This window comes from Sciurus carolinensis, chromosome 12 (genome assembly GCF_902686445.1).
Source record: "Sciurus carolinensis chromosome 12, mSciCar1.2, whole genome shotgun sequence".
Lineage (NCBI taxonomy): Eukaryota > Metazoa > Chordata > Mammalia > Rodentia > Sciuridae > Sciurus > Sciurus carolinensis.
Window position 1 is genome coordinate 6,345,741 of NC_062224.1, and position 19,696 is coordinate 6,365,436.

Here is a 19,696-nt window from a genome sequence, read left to right on the forward strand (position 1 = left end):
ACACATTGAACATATAATATGCTATAGAACACGTTTCTCAGTTAAGGGAAGAAAAGATGTAGGAGAAAGTAGCCTTCAAAGATCTGAGCTCTGAACTAGTGTTGTTTGAGGTTGTCTAAGTTTCATGAAATTTATTTGATCCTTGGTTTCTTCTCTGCAGTTTAGAAATAGCAATGTCGGGATCACAGTGCTGTACTTGTAACGAAATGAAGTGAAGCATGTTTAATATTTTATGAAACACTTTTATGTAAAGCAAGAATAAGCAAGAATCTCAAGAATACTACCATAAGGAAGCTTTGGGATGGCAAGATTTGAGCTTATACTACAGGCACCTGCACAGTGCCCTACCTAGGAAATTCTCAGCAAACAGATTAAAATTCCAAAGAAACTTCACATTTTCTCATTTTTTTCTGGCCTTTTTTTTAGGGCAAGCATTGAAAAATACGTATAGCAGGTGTGCAGTGTTGATCCTTGTGTTTTTACTTTTAAAAGGAAATCATACGTAATTAAGAAGTTAAAATTTTCATGATGATGATAACTTATTTATGGAGTACTTTGACGGGAATAGTAACTCCACCACATGTCGTCAAAGGCCACCTGGATGCCATTGATCCAGGGTGCTTAGCCTGTGTCTGGTACAGCGCCACAGAAGGGGATGGAGTGGGATGGAGCGGGATGGAGAGAACACACCACCTTGGTTTGTGGCTTCTGAGCAGTATTCTGGAACCTTAAGTGAAACAATTTAAATAACGTCCACACATTATATACTTGAGTGGAATTTCATTATAAAAGCATGTCACTAAAATTTAGAGACACTGTGAGGTACGATTAAATCAGTAACTTATGGAAAGCCTTAATCAGAGTGACTGGTACCAAGTAAAACCCAATGGGTGGACGGTTTTAAAATATCTTTTATTATGACTTTTGCTTCAAAATAGGGAAATGTTAAAGAAGAAAGATTCAGAAACATTGGCCAAGTGTTCCGTCCATTGTGAAGCTGTCAAATGAACAGAGACACTAACCAATCTCTTCAGTGTCCTGCTGTGGGTATTGGCCATCCCTGTATTTGTGACCCTCACCTCGGTGGCAGCTGGTGGTTCCTCTTTCTAGAAGAAGTGCTCTCGGGTGAGCACTGAGGTCTTAGGCCACTAGGAGTCCACATCTGTAAGACAGGATCTGGAACTTATTTTCATTAATGACTTTTCGTTAACATGGCTTCTGAGCTGCACGTGGAAAGAAATATTAGGTTTGTGTTTGGGGACCTGAGGTCCGTTTAGGAACTGGAACCATCTTTAAAGATGTGGAGATTGAAATGAACACAGCATGTGGTGCGTTCATTCAACAAGCAGGCAGGAAGCCATGACAGAGAGAGAACCCTCTCCCCTGGGACTCAGAGATCAGCCTGAACCAACCATCACGGGAGCAGGTACCGAGCGGAGGCCTTGCCACAGAAGGTGGGAAACGTGAAATGCATCATGACAGCACCTGAGACTAGGGAAGAACATTCCCACCAGAGGAAGTGGTGCCCGAGACTCCTCTGGGCAGTCGGAAGGTCCCCGGGGCTGGAGGGGAGGGTGTGCAGTAATACTGAAGAAGCCAGTGAAGACCCTGCAGGCTTTGGAGGTCACACGCCTGAGTTTCGACCTTCTCATCCCCGCTGCTCAGACTGTTGAGAACTCTACCCAGGAGCGGGTGGCGCAGGGTGGCAGCAGAGGAGATGGACACCGGGGCACGAAGAAAGAATAGCAATGCATCGTGAGCGATTTAGGAGTGCCAGGAGTCAGGGCGGTCTCGGGACCAGGGCGGGTGATGTCGGGACCAGGCGCACAGGACTCGACCTGTGGGACCTGCTGGGTCAACCCAGTGGAACTTCCCTCTCTGCATCCACCCTCACCCGTGTTTTCCTTTCCATTCGTCTTCTCAGCCCTTCATTCACTCCTTCACTCAACTGCCTCTTGACTCAAATCGGTCCCAACCTAACTGGTGTCAGGCGACGACAGAGACTCGGTAGCCGGGCTGGCTCTGAAGGCTGGCCGTGCTGGTGGGCAGGCAGTCGTGCCCTTGAGAGCGAGGGAGCATGGAAAACCACGAGACTCCCTGGCAGGCTCAGGGACAGAGGGGCGGGACATACTTGGCGATTTTCTAGGTTGTGCAGGTGGGTGGATGGTTGTCTGGTTTTTAAATACAGACTGGGAAATGGGTTGAAGGGAGGTCAGGGGCGGGGAGGCAGGAAGAGGCTAGTGAAGGAGGGGTCCCAGTTTGGGGCATGCTAATCTCAAGTCTTTTTAGGACGCGTCGAAGGCAGTTGGGAATGCATGTTTGAACACGGGAAAGAGCTCTGGAGATAGTGATTTAAAGTCACTGTCACATGGTGGTAGTTAAAGCTGAATGAGAATAAGATGGAGCGGTAGTCAGGACCCCAGCAGGAAGCAGATGTCACCCCTCAATGGAGTAAGGGAGCAAAATGTGATGGCCAGATGATTCAATGTGGGCAGGATTGAGAAAACCAGCTGCGGTGAGAAAAGACACCGGGCCTGGCAACCGCAGGGTCATGATGGCTCCCGGGCCTGGAGACACAGCTTGAGAAACTGGAACCGTGGGTGTGGCTGAAGGAGGGAGTGTCCTGTGCACCTGCAGCCTCAGTAGGGGAACTCCGCCCCTGCAGCACCTGCCCGGCCGGCAGGGAGCCGGGGGAATACCTGCCACGGCCACCTCTCTTCCCACCCTCTGACTTCTGGCCTCCCGCTGGCCAAGCCCAGCCTGAAGCCAGAGCACACTGAAGCCCCGGAGGCCCCCGGAGGTCATCTTCCTGCGATGCCGGTCAGGGTACAGAAAGGTGAGCCGAGGGGTGGTGGCCTTGAAACGGCAGGTGGGAAAGAGCCAGTGAGATGATCTGATCTGGAGAAACTGAGGCAAGAAAGAACCTTGAGAAACACTGACGTTCACGAGAGGAACAGAGGAGGAGCCTGGTGAGGGGCATCGGAAGAACTCGATCGCACCAGCGGTCAGTGGTCTGGCCAAAGGAAAGACAGTGATCTAAGAAGAAGGAAATAATCAGCCTTGTCGTGTGCAGGATACATAATGAGGAATGGGGTTTCGGGTGGGGCTCAGCGGTGGAACCGTTGCCTAGTCACGTGCAACAGACCCTGGGTTGGATCCCCAGCACTGCAAAAAGTAAAATAATAATAATCACCAAAGTCCGAAAGGTGCCTGGCCAATTAGACCCTTGGGTGCTCGATGACGAGTCTTCTCTCATCGTGTGACTCACACACACAAGGTCAAAGCTGCAGGAAGGTTTGTGAAAACTCGGTCACTGTTCCTGCTTCTGGCATGAAGGTTTGGGGAGCGTGTGGCATCCTCCTCACTTGCTGGACAGACCCCCAAGCACATGCTCCAGCGTCATCCAGGGAAGGAAGGTGGTGGCCACCATCAAAGGGGTGGCTCCTGCTTTTCTGTAACCTCTTGGGGTCTGAACAGTGCAGACTCAAGGGCACAAGCCCAGCATTTGGGGTGGATTATTTTACTGGTGGATCAGCCACACTGGGTTGGTGGGCACAGTTGGAGTAGGTCTTTCAGACGTACACCCTGGCCCAGCCGAGCGTGGACAGGGAGACAGAGCCACGGCACAGCAGATACTTTAAAGGAAGACACTGCCTTTGTATTTACTAGGAAACGTCAGGGGAACAGCACTTGGGAGCATGAGTAACGCGTACGTCGGGCAGGAACAGGGCATAGCTAACATTCCAGAAGTGGCTGCTGAACTAAAAGGAAATAAAGCATGGATGCCAGGGAGGTTAGTCATAAGAACGCTCTCGAGCCTTTCGCTCTCATCTTACACGGACATCTCACCAAAGGATTAAAGTAATGTTTTCCCTAATTGCTTCCGTTTGTTTTTCCATGGTAACGTGTAACTTCATTGACCAAACTACAGTGAAAATTTTAAAATGCCAACAGAATGGTTTTTATCACTTTGATGAATTTCTTTCCAGGTGTTTTTACCTGCCTGCACTTTCTCTGCATAGTGCATGTAGCTGTGTGGAGTGTTTCCCTGTTGGCTCTATATGATGAGCGTTCTCTTACTTTACTGATAGCCTGTCCAGAAGTTGGGGACAGCCCAGAGTTGCTCTTACCCACTATATATGCTGTTTCGTGTTTTCCAATTTTAGAAATATACATATACCTAGAATTTTCCCATTGAATTTTGGGTTATTTCCCTTAGAATTGTTGAATTTCCTGAAAACACATTTCTAGGGTTCAAGAGCACAAGCATTGTAACAAAATTGGCTGAAACTCATGGTGCATTGGACGCTACTGATTCCCAACCTTGCCTGGAATAAACATGATTTTAATTTCTTCAGCTTTCTTCAAATCTAACGAACGCTTTGCCTAAGCAGACCTCATGTTTTTTAAAAAATTAAAATTTTATTTATTGAAAAATGAAATAATCAGTTAATTTGTTTTCTGTACATGACTCCAGAACTGTTAGTTTTTAAAATTTGTTCTTTCTAGATATACATGACAGCAGAGTACATTTTGACATATTATACACACACAGAATAAGTATACCTTGTTCCAGTTAGGATCCCATTATTGTGGTTGTATACGATGTGGTTATATTGGTCAGGTGTTCATATATAACGATAGGAAAGATATGTCAGATTCATTCTACTGTCCTTTCTATTCCCATCTCCCCTCCTTTCCCTTCGTTTCCCTTTGTCTAGTCCGAGGAATTTCTCATTTCCCCCTCCCTCATTGTGGGTTAGCATCCACATATCAGAGAGAACATTCAGCCTTTGTTTTTGGGGGGATTGGCTTATTTCATTACCATGATATTCTCCAGTTCCATTCATTTACCAGCAAATGCCATAGTTTCATTCTTCTTTATGACTGAGTAATATTCCATTGTGTATATATACCACATTTTCTTTATTCATTCATCTATTGAATGTCATCTTGGTTGGTTCCATAGTTTAGTTTTTGTGAATTGAGCTGCTATGAACATTGATGTGGTCACATCACTATAGTATGCTGATTTTAAGTCCTTTGAGTATATGTCAAGGAGTGGGATAACTGAGTCAAATGGTGGTTCCATTCCAAGTTTTCTAAGGAATCTCCATACTGCTTTCCATAATGGTTGCACCAATTTGCAGTCCCACCAGTAATGTATAAGTGAACCTTTTTCTCCACATATTCACCAACATTTAATGTTACTTGTATTCTTGATAATTGCCATTCTAACTAATGTTTGATGGTGTTTATATCTTTAAGCCACCCAAACAAACAGGGGTAGCTTTGGATAAAAGGGAAGTTAACAATGTGATTTAAAACCCATTTATCCCTGAGTACAAAGTTTAAGATGGCTAACACTTAGTGAACTGAATCGAATCTCACAAGTAGGGTGAGAATTCACAATTCTTCAGTTGCCATCCATGACTTATTTCACTCTAATTGTGGTTTGCTCTAATACTTCACATGGGTCAAAAAGGCCAGCTCTGACCTAGCAGTCATTCCCAGTGGAACCTGGGAAGCAGGGAAACGAGTGTCCTGACCAGAGCATGTGCTTCTCTCTTGCCCTGCATGTCCCACTGCAGAACTTGCACATGAGATACAAGTTTTCTGTGCTTTGCTCATTTACAGTGGTGACAAACTATTGATTTTTTCATATCTGGTATGTTTACTTGGTGAATCTGATTGCATTTTTCTTCTCTTTACACTTATTTTCTCTCTTCTTTCAGTAGTTTCTGCCCATCTTCACTGCTGGGAATTTTCTCTCCTCCCTTATCTCAATGAAATTCACTAAGTTTTCCCAAAATTCCTACTTATAGGTTCTACTCTCTTTAATTCTTAAATTTGTTGAACATTGGATTAAAATTAAATGATGTAAACGCTCAAAGTGTATAAAGCTATCTTAGTATATAAACACCCAGATGCTTCTTTAAATATTTTGCTCCATATAAAAATAGATAAAATCACTAACATTACACATTTTTGAAGTTTTCATATTTGATTCCAGATTAAGTAAACAGATGCCCAAAATGCATATGGTTTCATAAGCTCTCACAAGCTACTTATCCATCGGTCCAAGAGAGGTTTGTGGTGAATAGGTTGATTTTCACGTGACCACTACTTTGTCACTCATCTGCTGAAGTGATGATAGGCATACCATGTTCAGCAGAGTTTGGGGTGAACACTGATTAAACATTAAACTTGGTAGACCTAAACTAAAAAAGTAGTTTTCATGCCTGAAATCACAAATCTTCCCAAGGTGTATGTGTGTTCCCTTTACATATGTAAATGTATATATATGTACATTATATATATATTGTGTGTATATATATATCACATATAATATTATATATATTATATATTATATATTATCACCTGTGTATGTATGTACACATATATGCTTATGTGTATATATCTATATATATCTATATGTGTGTATATCTATATCTATCTATATCTATCTATCTATATATATATATGAAACCTGATTTGAGTTTGGCTTCTTTTTTAACTTTTTCTTTTTTTTTTTCTTCTTTTTTCCTCTTTTTGCATTGGAATGTTGCCTAGTATTTTTTTATGGCAGGTAAATCTGTTGTAGGATATGAGTTTTCAGAGCAGAACAGAATAAGAGCTAGGGAGATCTTAGTTACTTTTAATATTAAGTGAATAATATAAAACATACTGATGTTATATCAAAAAATCATACCATCTGTTTATTACTTTTAACCCAAAACAGAGTTTCTTTTAAACAAATTTCTGCCTCTGACCTGCACGACATTCCACAGTGGAGCCAGACTTTTCACTGTGGATGAGAGAACATGACCTTCCTAACTCTAACACATTGAAAAGTCTAATGAAGTTCATTCAGTTATTGAATTTACTTGTTCACGAAATATTTGTAGGCACCTGCCGTGCCTGTGAAATGCTCTGGTGTACCTTTGGAGTGAAGTTAATTTGCATAATACATCTATACAATCTAGTTTATTTGCCCCTAAAATAGATACCTAAGGTTCATACAGGTTGTCTGAGGTTTTGTGTTCTGCCAGGTGGTCAGGTGATCAGGTCTGCTGGATTGATTTTCATTCTCAAGAAAAAGAGTTTTAAAGCCTTTGAAATAGCAATTAAGATGCTTGCAGCTCTCAACAGGCCCACCAAATAACACAGTTAGCCCGGTTCAGTGTGGCTCAGTGACGGCCTGTCCTAACCACCATGTGTGGACTTGGATCAGAGCAAAGTTACCCGCCTTTCAAGGTCAGTGACTCGTCGTGGGGAGAAAGACCGACTATAGTGCGAGTTCCACTTTTCCTGCATTCCGACCTGACAGTGAGAAAGCTCCAGACTCCGCGACGTGGCTGTGACTCACCCCTAATTCATTCAGAGCTTGTTGAGCCCTGATACAAAGAAGGCGAGAACATCATCTACTACCCTTTGAAACAATGAAGCTGACAAAGATTCCTTTGCCTATGTTAGGAACTTTGGAATTTTAATTAACTAACATCATGTCCGGACTCTAATCCTGAACTCATTTCACTCTCCTGTTGCTGGATCCAGGTATGTCCCCTGTCCACTCCCACCCCCGCGCTCCAACCCCCAAGACTTGGGGAATCTGCCGCTTAGCATCAGTCTGGGGGAGCGCTGGAAACCTCAGCTGTGCCTGGTTATGAATCCCAGCAAGCCCCCGGGTGCAGAGTAGGGAGCCCAGGTGCCCGTTGATCTGCGTGCAGCCATCTCCATCCTGGAAGGATGTGGGGAGCGGAGTGGTCAAGAAGGCTCCATGCCTCTCTCACATGGGGTGCGGGTGGTGATTGTCAAGGGGACCCTGGAGGGGAGAAGAAAGAGGTGAGAGGCTCTGATTCGAAATCCCCTCTGAAGTAGCGATGGCCTGCTGGGTCACACTATAGCAGTTTCCTCATCTCCTGATAAAGACCTGGAGCATCCTGTGATTTGTTGATAACTGCTCTGGGGCTCCGAGTCAGCCATTCAGCGTTCTTGCTGATCTGACATGATAGATCTGAAACCTCATTCATATTTGCACTTGTATTGAGCTATATTGATCCTCCCCTTCAGTCATCTGGCTTCATTTGTGACTAATCTTTCCTAATTAGATGCCAGTGAGCTGCTACCATGTGTCATGTGACATCAACGGGATGCTCTGTGTGTGGCTGTGAGCACAGCAGCTTTTGTGAAGCTCGTTGGGGTTACAGTGGCCCCAAGACCTGTCGTTTATAAGCTGCATGCCAGCACATCCATTTCATTGATGTTGAAAAGCTAGTTGGGCTGTTCATTTTATAAACGTGTGATGCAAAACAAACCCAGGAAGATAAAGGAATTTATGAAAATCAATTGTGGTATCATTTCATAATATAAAGACATGATGGAGTATTCTTCAGTACATCAAAACTGAACGAGAAATAAATTCAGTCAAATACATTTTCTATCTAAAGATTATAACATGCAAATATTGCTTTCATGGGCACTTTTGTGTTTGAATATCTGTGCTGTCCAGGATGATGGTGTTCTTGGTCCTTGATTCAGCAGTCACTTATTGAGCTCTGTTCTCTTTGTTCATTCCCCTCTCTCTCTCTCTCTCTCGGATATCTTACCTCCAGTCTTTCCTTCATCCTCTAAACCTCCAGCCACAACTTCACACTGTGCTCGTCCAGCCTGGTGCTGTCTCCATCTCTTACGGGATTCCTGCTGTCCACCCCACGACTCCATCAGTAAATACCCTAACTCCTCATCAGTTGGGGATTTTCAAGTATTTGTATATTGGAATAGGGCATAATCTGATATTAGGTATTTGGTCCTTAGTTTCAGCATACGAGGATCTACCTGTTGTTTTCTCTGTGGCCTCAGAGGTTCTCGGTGACCCACACTGGGAAACTTGCAGGCAGCGAATCCTCCTGCTTCTGCTCTGACCAGCTCCTTCTAATCAACACGCAGCCACATCGATTCTGTTCCATACATATCTCTTACATTCACTTTTTTTCTTCTGAAACACTTCCGCTGCCCTAGTGGGGGCTCTTCCCATTTCTCGCCTAGCCAGATGCAGCTCATCCTTAATGAAGTCTTAGATGTCCACTCTTCCCACTCCTCCCTCTCCTCCTACCTCAAGACTGTCTTTGAGCATCAGAGTTTGGTGCAATAACCGCCCTGTTGGAAATTCTTGAAAGTTTCCTTTGTCCTGATGCCTGGGCACTGCCATGCCCTCATCTCTAAACAAGTCCCCAGGCAGCGTCACCATCTCATCCTCCACGTCCTTGTGTGTCCTGGCCCCTCTGCCTGGAAGGCCTTCCTCACCTTGTTTGTCTTGCTAGCTACTACTCCTCTTTCCCAGCTCGAGATGAACAGCGTGTTCTCTGGGATTCGTCCCAGCTATTCAGAAGCACAATTCCTATGCTGCCCTTCCATATTCCAAGAACATTTTGTGCATGCCTCTTCTAATGTGTCACATATGTTTATATGATAACCCTGTTTGTCTCCTCAGATAGACAGTGGCTGTCTTCAGAGCAGGAACTCCCTTACGTACCTCTCTCTTCCCCGGAATGGCACATTCAGTTCAAGCCAGTAAATATTTATTGAGCACCTGCTACGTGCTAGATACGAAGGACTTACGACACATCCGTGGGTGAAAGACAAAAGTCCCTGCCTAGGTGGACTTACATTTATAATATTTATTTTTTATAGTATTTTCTTGATGTTGAAAGAGAAAGAGGGAGGAGGAGACACAAAGAGAGAAAGGAGAAAGTAAAGGAGGGAAGGGATTGAGATTAAATTGCGGAGTCCAAAGTGTTTTGAAAAGAAACAATAATGGGATTTCTGGTTGGGAATTGAGATTTCCAAATCATGGATTCACGGAGAGGGAAGCTGACCCCCTGGGATCTCTGCAAGAGGGAGGTCTTTTCTTCTCTGGCTTCCTGCTGCTTCTTGACTTCATTATAGGACTCCAGGGCCTGGGAATGTCAGTACTCCCCCTTCCTTTCCTATTCGTGAACATTCAGTAAAACTTTAGATAAAGAGTATTATATGCAATTACATAAATTTTCTGTAATTAAAAAACAACCAGAGAACTAGTTAGTAATAGTAATGCCCAATGCTTGAAAGAGTATGATAAAATGTTATCCCCAGTGTTGCTGGGAGGATTGTCACTTGATGTGTTCTCAGGAAACACTGAATAAAGATGTGAAGGAGTGCCCAGGTTTGCAGCTTCCCTTGAAATTGATAGCTGGTAACTAATAGAGGAGGTACTTGGGAGTTTCCTGTTTCTTTCTGGTAAGCTCCTGTACTTCAGTGTTTTATGTGCTTCACAGAGTGTCCCTTTGGCAGTACCTTCCACATTTATCAACTTAATTTACAAAATTACAGATTTCAAATTCTAGATTTTATTTCAGACTCAAGTTGGATCGTTGAGTTTCTTTGAAATCACTTTATGCCATTTTTTTTCTTTGCCACATATCCATAATCTGATATTTTGTACGGTCAAGACCATTAATAAACATTGTTAGAGGGATCACATTTCTCTTTTAAGAAACAAAGATGTGGCATTTTGGGAAGATGGTTTTGGAAGATAGATACTATAATTAGTGGTTACATTAAAAATGAATTTATGTCTGTGTATGTGTGAACATGTAAGCTCATGAGCATATGAAAAGGAAAGGGAGAAAAAGTTTGACTCTTAAGCTTCAGACTTTAAAAGATATTAACTAAGGTTTGTTCTGGAGATTTCCCCCAAGGTTTTCCAGCACATTGTATACACGTTAATTTTAAAGATACCTCTCTGACTTGTTGATTGTTTGACCTGGTGAGTCCAAGAGACACCAGCACCTTGGAACTGCATGGTGCCCATAAACAGTTCCTTCAGAGGTTACAGAACAGGACTGCAGGAGGAGCCTGCTTCCCCCCAGGAGACAGCTGTGTGTCCTGCGTTGATCCCACTAGCCCCGTACCAACCTGCCCCCGCACAGTGGTGGACAGTCTGGAAATGACACAGTTTATTGTTATTGTTTTTTTTTTTCTTTCTACTGGGGATTGATCTCCAGGGCACACTGAGCTCATCCGCAGCCCATTTTTATCCTCCTGCCTCAGCCTCCCGAGTCACTGGCATTACAGGTGGGTGCCATAGGCCTTCCAGTTTTATCTGTTGCTTGGTACCTACTGCTCCACTTGTTCATGGATCTCATCGACCTTCCAGAGACTGCCATGGGTAGCCACTTGCCCTTATTTTGATTGAAGGTAGGAGGCTCTATGACTTTCCTTCACGTTCGTTAGTTGTGCTCAGGTAACTTCTCTGTATGGTGTCCATGTGACCTCCACCTTTCAATGCTTAACATACCGAAACCTCAACGTAACCAACAGCTACTTTTTCCAGGGTAAACATGTCCCTCTGAGTGGAAATTTGAGCTTGTATCTTTGTGCCTTGTTCTTTTCCCCAGCAAATAAAATTTCCCAAATAAAACCCTGATGTGAGTGTTCCTGTTATTCCACCTTTTCAGGACGTTTTCTCCTACCCATATTTTGTTTAACTTTATCATTAAGGATCCTCCCAAGGAAATGACGATCTCTCATGAAATTTCCAATCCTGGATCAACACATGAATGGCTCACTGGGCATATTTTATCTCACCATTGCTCACTCTGGAACTCTTTAAGTCAATGAATGATTCCACACTGTTTGCAATCTAGAAGGTAATGAAAAATTTTAAAAAATTTCTCAGTTAAATATTTGTGGATGCCATGGTTGTGTTTCTTCCAGAACTTCGAACCCCACCACCTCTGCTCCCCTGTTGGTGTTGGTGAACTCGGGGGTTGTGGTTGCATAGAGCTTTCTCATCAGACCTGAGCACATTGAAGTGAGCAGGAGAAAAGTCACAGATTGGAAGCGAGGGACCAGAGCAGTCATGGAGACAACCTAGGGAATCTGAGTCTGAGGTCTCGAGCCAGAGGCCCTGGCTGGGATCTGCTAGATATAACTAATCCCCAAACTCTCTGGATTTAAGATAACAATCAGAGCAATTCTGAATTTTACCTGGAAATTTCCAAGACCTCATTATGTCCCCAGTGCCTTTCCTAATGGATAACTTTGATCTTCACTGGTATTAGACCTACAGGGAGTAGAGGGATCACATAATAAATGTCACATAGACCTTAAAGCTCATTAGTGACTTCCTGCTCACTGTCTTTCTCTTTCAGTCATAATCACATTAAAATTTAAAATGTCATAAACATGATAATTTTCTCACCTAAGTAATCTTTCATTGTGTTACATTTTAAGTGCATTTACATTTGTTTCCCCCCACCATGTTTTCTTAATAGTTAAGATTTATTCTCTGAAGCCATAGCTAAGGTACTGGGAGGCAAACCTTATACTTTATCTAGACAGTGATAGTTCCTGACACACACACACACACACACACACACACACACACATACACACACAGGCATATTCAAGTAAAGCTAGTTCAGTGTATGATTTCACACACACATGAGACTGAAAATGGAGTTACACATTAGCAACTAACTCATAAAAGAACAAAATTCTGCTTGGAATTGGCCAAGCTAAATATGGCGTGGGAATTATCCATCTGACATCTCTCTGCTCTATCTCAGTGGGTGGACATTGGGGGAGTTCCTATATCTGACTTTTATCATGGCAGCTAATACCTCCTTATTGATTATCCTTGGGATACTGCATCACAGTGAATGCCAAGGTTACTACAAACTTGATAGGTCCATCGCATCAACATTTATGAGATTTAGGAAGCCTTCAGAGACTACTAAAACTTTAAAAGATCTATCTATTAAAAGAGATAATGTTTACTCATAGGAAGACAGGAATCCACTCTAAAGAACACTGAGGTTTTCAAGTGTGCAACCTAAGAAAAATATAATTATTTTTTCAGAGTGCTATTTCTCCATAGTGATGTGCTTCTGGAAGTGAATTCAGAATTCCGCATATTACCTCAGTAAAAGGTTTCCCAAATGGGGATCACACGTCAAAGAATAGAAAACCAAATCAAGACATCTTAGGAACTCTGGAACAAAGCATATTTCATGTGGAACTGAGGGGCATTCCCAGCCATTAAGTCCTTCCTGGACATACCCCAGGCACCCTCTCCTGAATAGATCTCTTAGCTGGACCTGGCTTCCTGCTGATTTCTGAAATAGCTGCAGCAGTGTCTCCAACATACAGAGTGTAAACGACTCGACTGAGTCATGGTCGCAAAGGCACCCTGTGCCTTGGGTTGGCCAGAGACTCCACTTGTGGTCCTGATAAATGCAGTTTTGAAACCTGGTCCTGAGGTGTGCGTTAGACTCAACTCCTGGGTCACCCTACAAGGCCAGGTCCAGACCACGGCTCTCTCCTCACACCAGCGTCCAAATAGTCTGCCAATGATCCTGATAATACCATTCATACGTCATGGCTTTTGAAGTTCATCATTCATGGGAACTGGAGTAGAGGAAAGAGAGGTAATGTGAGAATTTGGGGTATTTCTGAAGACATTAGTCAGCTGGTGGTAGGGGGCTGCTGTCAGGGCTTGGGACTGCTGATGTGAAGCCCTGGACCTGGGACCCTGGGCACACGGCAATGGCAATGAAGGCTAGAATGGAATGGATCAGAAAAGAAGAAAACAGGGCTCACTGAACAAAGTTTAATTATTTGTTAGTTTTTGTATGATAATAGAGAATGCGGTCAATCAACAGACTACTAAAAACTGATCTTAAAAAGGTACAGATTAGTAAAGCTCCTTTGAACTCAGGCCTCACTGCTTATTATGATCCATGATAGTCATCGCAAGTTATTGTGGCCTGAGTGGTGTGGACTGGCCATGTCCAGGACTCAGGGTCGGGCGGTCGGTGCCAGAAAGTTTCAGCAGTCAACTTGCCTTTTATCAGGGCACGGAATCAGGCTAGCAGATTTTAGGAAATAGTGTGTAAATATCAGGAACTTTAATAACTTCTCTCTGGAGACAGGAATTTAGTGGCATAACCTGATATGTTAAGACATAAGGAAAAGTGTAGAAGGTTGTTTTTGGAAATGAATCACCCCGAAAAGAGAAATAGGAACAAGAGACCAGAAGAAGCAAGAAGGAGAGAGCTTCAGGTCTTGAACAACAGATGCATTCCCTGTTGAGGAGAAATACTGGAATTAAGGATGGGGATGATTTTATATTCAGGTGTTAAATTGCTCCAATTTGGAAGTCAGAGGAGTACAGAGCATATTTAGTATTAAAACTATGTTTACTCTGAACTCTTAGTTAAGGTTTTCTTGTCTCATAGCACATACTCACGATTTATTGAATGAATTGTTTTTTTTTTGTCAGAGAACAGAATTCAATTCTCTGCAGCTCTTCAACCAATTAACAAATGCTGTATAATAGAACAAAAATGGTTTGTTCCTTTATAAAAGAACAAACATGATTTACAACCATTTTTGAGGGTTTACAACTCTACCTAATTATTTTTTAAAATTCTTGTTTGGAAACCTGTGATATTAGCTCAGATATCTTCAGGTTAAACTCTGGGGGTAATGTTATGGTTAAACTCATTGGGGCGAGGTGATATACCCTCACTTTTTGTTAGGTAGACAAGATTTTGACTGGTGTTTTGCTTTGACAGTATTTTATGGCTGGGCACCCTTAGCATTGACAGTTAAATTCATTAACCAGCAGATTGAGGTCAGAAGTGGAAAAGTAAGCAAAATGTGTTTCTCCTGCAAGTGATTATCAACTGGTGGAAGGGTCTTTCGAAAGCATGACATTCTTATTTTAAGTACACATCATCATTAGCTGATGAATAGATCCTAAATGAAAAAAGGGTGAAGGAACATTTGCAATTGGGAAAATTATCAGAGCTGTTGGTTCAGATCAAGTTAAGTAAAAATAAGACAAAAAACATCAAACCCCAGCACGGTCACTGCCTAAAAGGAGCTAGTTTTCATGCTTTTCTGTGCCATTCCAAGTGTGGTTTTAGACAATGATATCTTTCATCAATATGTCTACCAAGATGTTTTAAAATCTCTTATCCCTAAAAAAATTCAGAGGACAAGATGACTTCCCATTGCTTCATTTCTCATTGAGAGCTTCCAGGATTTCTCTACGTTTGAGCAGAAATAAATCTATAAATGAAGGGTGTAGGAGTTAGCAGGTTTATCATTGGCACATGTGTTTGTAAACCAATAGACTGACCTTGTTCAAATGTAGGTAAGAGATGGACATTAAGAGGGACGTTCAAAACCAACTGCCTGAACATTTTCAAAAAGTCCCTAGACATTGAAAATGTTGTTTCTGGTCCTTGATGGAGTAAAGAAGCGAAGATTCTTTCAAACCAGTCCCTGGGGGGGACTGGCAAAGATTTCCAGATTGTTAATCCTTTTACTTATTTTTTATAGTTGTAGTTAATACTGTTAAACAAAATAAAATTCTTTGTGCGATCTTGCCTTGACTGGTTTGTTCATAAAGCTCTTTGTATGTGGGAGAATCCAGACTTCTCAAAGCTGAGCTGTTACCTCACTTCCAAGCATAGGAAGGACCTAGACATCTTTGATAGTAAATTAATATAAAGAGAAATTGAGAGAAATTAAAATAAAACTCCAAATACATCACTTATATTTTTGGCACTCAGTGCTATTTGAATATCATTGTATACCCAGCATAGAGACAGCTTGTGTGTTAATTTTATAATGGATACAATTTGCATGTTTTTTCTAATGCTTCAGTTTGAATAGAGAGGTTTAATATCATCCTCTAAGATGGTTGTTTGGCTAAAAGACAATTGAAATATGTGCTGACTTTCAATTGGATGCATAGATAAAGACAGCTTTTTTCTGTTTGTATTGAAGAATTTTTCAGGCTGAGAGTTCTAGACTATCTCTGGAAACAAATGTGTCTGAACTGGAGCTAGCTTCACATTTTTACCTTGTCAGTGGTAATTTAAAGCAGAAGTTAGGAATTGGGGCTGCAGTCTCTGAGTTTGCTCTGAGAGAGCATCCTCTCACTAATTTGTTGTGATAGGTAAGGGGGAAAGAAAAAAATAGAAGCAGGGAGTTTTGATACTAGATTGAACTAATGAGCCAGGTTGCATTTTTGAGTAAAAAGGGCTGGAGAAGAGCAGAGATTTAAACATTCTCACAGAGTCAGCAGACACAGAAGGAGGGACAAAATGTGCATTAATACTTAGGGTGTGTGAAGTTCTTTCTGGAGAGCTTTCTGCACTCTGTCTCTCTCCTTGGCGGTGGACACACGGTCCTTGGACTATGGACTGGAAGGAATACTGGCCACAGTTTAACCAAGCAGGAGGTTTTAACAAATGTCTTAACAAATGAGGATGAAATTCCGACTGTAGTAGGTCTCCTGTCATGAACCCTTGTGTGTGGTTGTGCGAGATCTGACTGCTGGATGGTTTTATATATTTAACTTGGTATGAGCCAACAAAATTTATTTTATTCTATTTCATGGTGAGTTACTGATGTCTGAGGTAATCGTTCTCAATAAAATATTGGAAATGATTTCACAATTTTTTTTTCACGTGTGGTTACAGTTTTCGGTGTTTATATAGAGAATGAAAGTCATGTACTGGATACTCTTGTCCGAGGATCCGTCTGATGGATGGTGTCATTTGTTATATCATCTCCTGATATGGTATGAAAACTGGGTATTTCTTCTTCGAGTCTTCCACTTCCCTCTGTACTGTTTTCAATGTGAAATGGGCATTAATTTCTCTAAACAAATAATTATGGGAACAGATCTGGAAAGTACTGCCAATAGCCTGCAGTCCTGGAAGCCCAGCTGGGGCTCGAGCGCAGAGTCACATCCAGGGTGTACACAGGAGGAGCTGCTGGGCAGGACTCATGCAGCTGCGAGAGGTGACTGTGGCGAGGAGAACTGTGTATAATAAATCCAGAGTATTTTGTCAGGAAGTGCTTATTTTAATGCAGAAACTGAAGAAACGCTTAGGAAATGAAAACGTTGAGGAAAATACTTTCCTTTATTTTAGCGTTAGTCAGTATTCCATTTTAACTCCTCAAAGGCCAGCTAGATTAGGTGAGTGAGACCTCAGTCATCAGAGACCCTTTCGGAATTCAACACACCGTCAGAGGTCTTCTTTCTCCAAATTATATTTCTTTGGTTCTCTAGGGAAATACATGTTTTCAAAGTCCTTCTACACTTATCTAATGTTACCCACAAAAATAGCGTATGAGGTATTTGCTTTTAATAACTGTGGTCTTGGCCTTCGGGTACTAAGAACCAAGCACCAGGCTGGATCTTTCAGATGTTGCCTCTGGTTCTTTCCAGAATGGCACAGCTGAGATCCTGGGTGCTTGCTGTACAAAGCAGTAAAGGCCCCAGGCTGGTATGGGTCTCTCCTGAGGCGCACACAACTGGTATGTTCCAGAGAAAGTATGAAAGCCTGCTATATTTTACCTCTCTTTATATATATTTTAATTTGCTTTCCTTTTAAAAAATGAAGAATGTGAGATCTAAAACAGTTTCGATGACACACACACATATTCTGCTAGATACAATGGGTCACACAAAGATAAACAAAACATTAGCAGAGACAGACTTTTCATACACAGCTGTAATAAAGGAATGTTTTGAGTAAATCGAAGAGTATATAAAATACCAGGGATTTACAAAGGAGGAAGCAATTAATTTGTGCTAGAGGGAATGGGAAAGACCATATGGAGCCCTGCTGGTGGACCTGAGACCTGAAAGTTGGGTAGGATTTTGTCAAGGAAAAAAAAAATCAAGGAAAGAGGAACAGAAAGAAATGGAGAAAGGTAAGATTGGAAAGGGAATTGGGGAGAAAATTGACTAGATAATATAACAAGAATTATAACTCTGCATAAAGAATTTAAAACATGTACAATGAAGAAAAAACAAATTAAAAAGACGAAAGAATATCATATCTTTCCCAGGATCCCAGAGGAGTGACAAGAATTGAGAGTGTGAGTACAGAGCAGAAAGCAGTTCTCTCCAAAGTAGAGGCCTTGGATTTGGTGATTATTTGCTTCTAAGGAAGATGGCAAGAGAAAGGACAATAATTGTACTGAGGGCTCTGTCTGTAGGGACCAGGTGGATGGAAGGGTTAACAGGTGTGTGATCGATGATGACATCCATCTGTGCAGTAGACAGATGGATTTGGCAAAGAGATTATTGCCTTTGGAGGGATTATCTTAATGAATGATAATCCACCATAATGTTGAGTATGTGAAAGTTGAGAAAATTGAACCATGCGTATTTGAAATAATTTTTTTCAGGAATGTGTCTAGCTCTACAGAGGAGAAAGAATAAATACTTGGACACTTAGAGTTGATCTGATAATAATGATGCTGATAATGATGACTACAAGTTCCTCCTGCCAAGTGTCAGGCCTGATCCTAAATACCATGCTATTTGCCTTTCATAGAACCACTGTGAGGTAGGTTATAGTGTTAGTTCCTTCTTCCCAGTGAAAGGAAAAACACATTGGGAACTTCATGGGTCGTGATCAGCATAAGGCAGACATGTTTCAGGACTCAGGACCTGCAGTAGGAGGATGGATTCACAAGAGCAGCTGAGATGAATCCAGATGCCTGATGTGTACAACTCTGCTTTCCAGTCTCTGGACAGTGCTGTCATCATGGAAGATGTGGGGTGCAGCTGGAAGTCTGATTCTATCCTCTAACACCCCTTCATTGGAAAAAAAAAGACTTTAAAAGGTGAATTTCTGAATTTTTCCAAGAATTTTAATTTACTTTTTTAATAATAGAAGCTTTAATGCAGCAACAAATTAATATTTCTAAAATTAAGTAGAAATGTGCCTAATAAGAAGTCAAAAAATGTTAGCCATTGTTATTACCATCATCATCTAGCTGTCCTTTCATACGCAGTCAATATGGAGTGCTGTTTAGCAGGCATGGGGAACTTCAGAGATGAAAGCCATCGAGTCTGCCATTAAGGACAAAGTCCAGTGGAAGAAGAGCAGCCAACTACACAGGACCTGGATTCATTTTCAAGAGGAGAAGTCTGGGTTAATGATCAAACATCTGAAATGATGTGCACTTCCTAGGAATTCTTCCCAAAGTCAGAAGAACTAACAAGGGCAAATAAAATTGAATTCATTAAGGCCTACAGCTTCTAAACCGAATAAGAAATCAAACTGGGCACTTAATAAGCTGTGAGCATAATTTATAGTGAAGTGAATGGTACCCACAAGGATCTCCCAGGTTAATGGTCAACATATGTGACAAATCATGTACTAAATGATGATGAAAATGTCCAAAGAAGAACAAAAACACTACAACTCAAACCATCATGAACTAATGTTTCACTGGGTAAATAAGGCACAGATTTTGACACCTTCAGTCAAGTGACCTAGTGCAGGCACTGAACAACATCACAGATGCAATCCTTTGGAAAAACAACTTGGCGATGTGTGAGTCTACCTTTGAGGGACCATTCTACTAAAATAATATTAAGTATGATGAAAGCCTTGTGCATTTTTATTTCAGCACTATTTTGAGTAGGGGAAATTGCAGCAATCAAAATATCCATTTAGAAATGGGGAGCGGTTAGGTAAACAGTGGTTCTAAAGCAAGGATGTTTACTTAGTAGCATGGAAATTGCTCACATAATAGTGAAGAGATATAACAGGATGTAAAAATTATGTACGTAAAAGTAGCTAAAAATATAGATGTTCAGAAAGAGAAG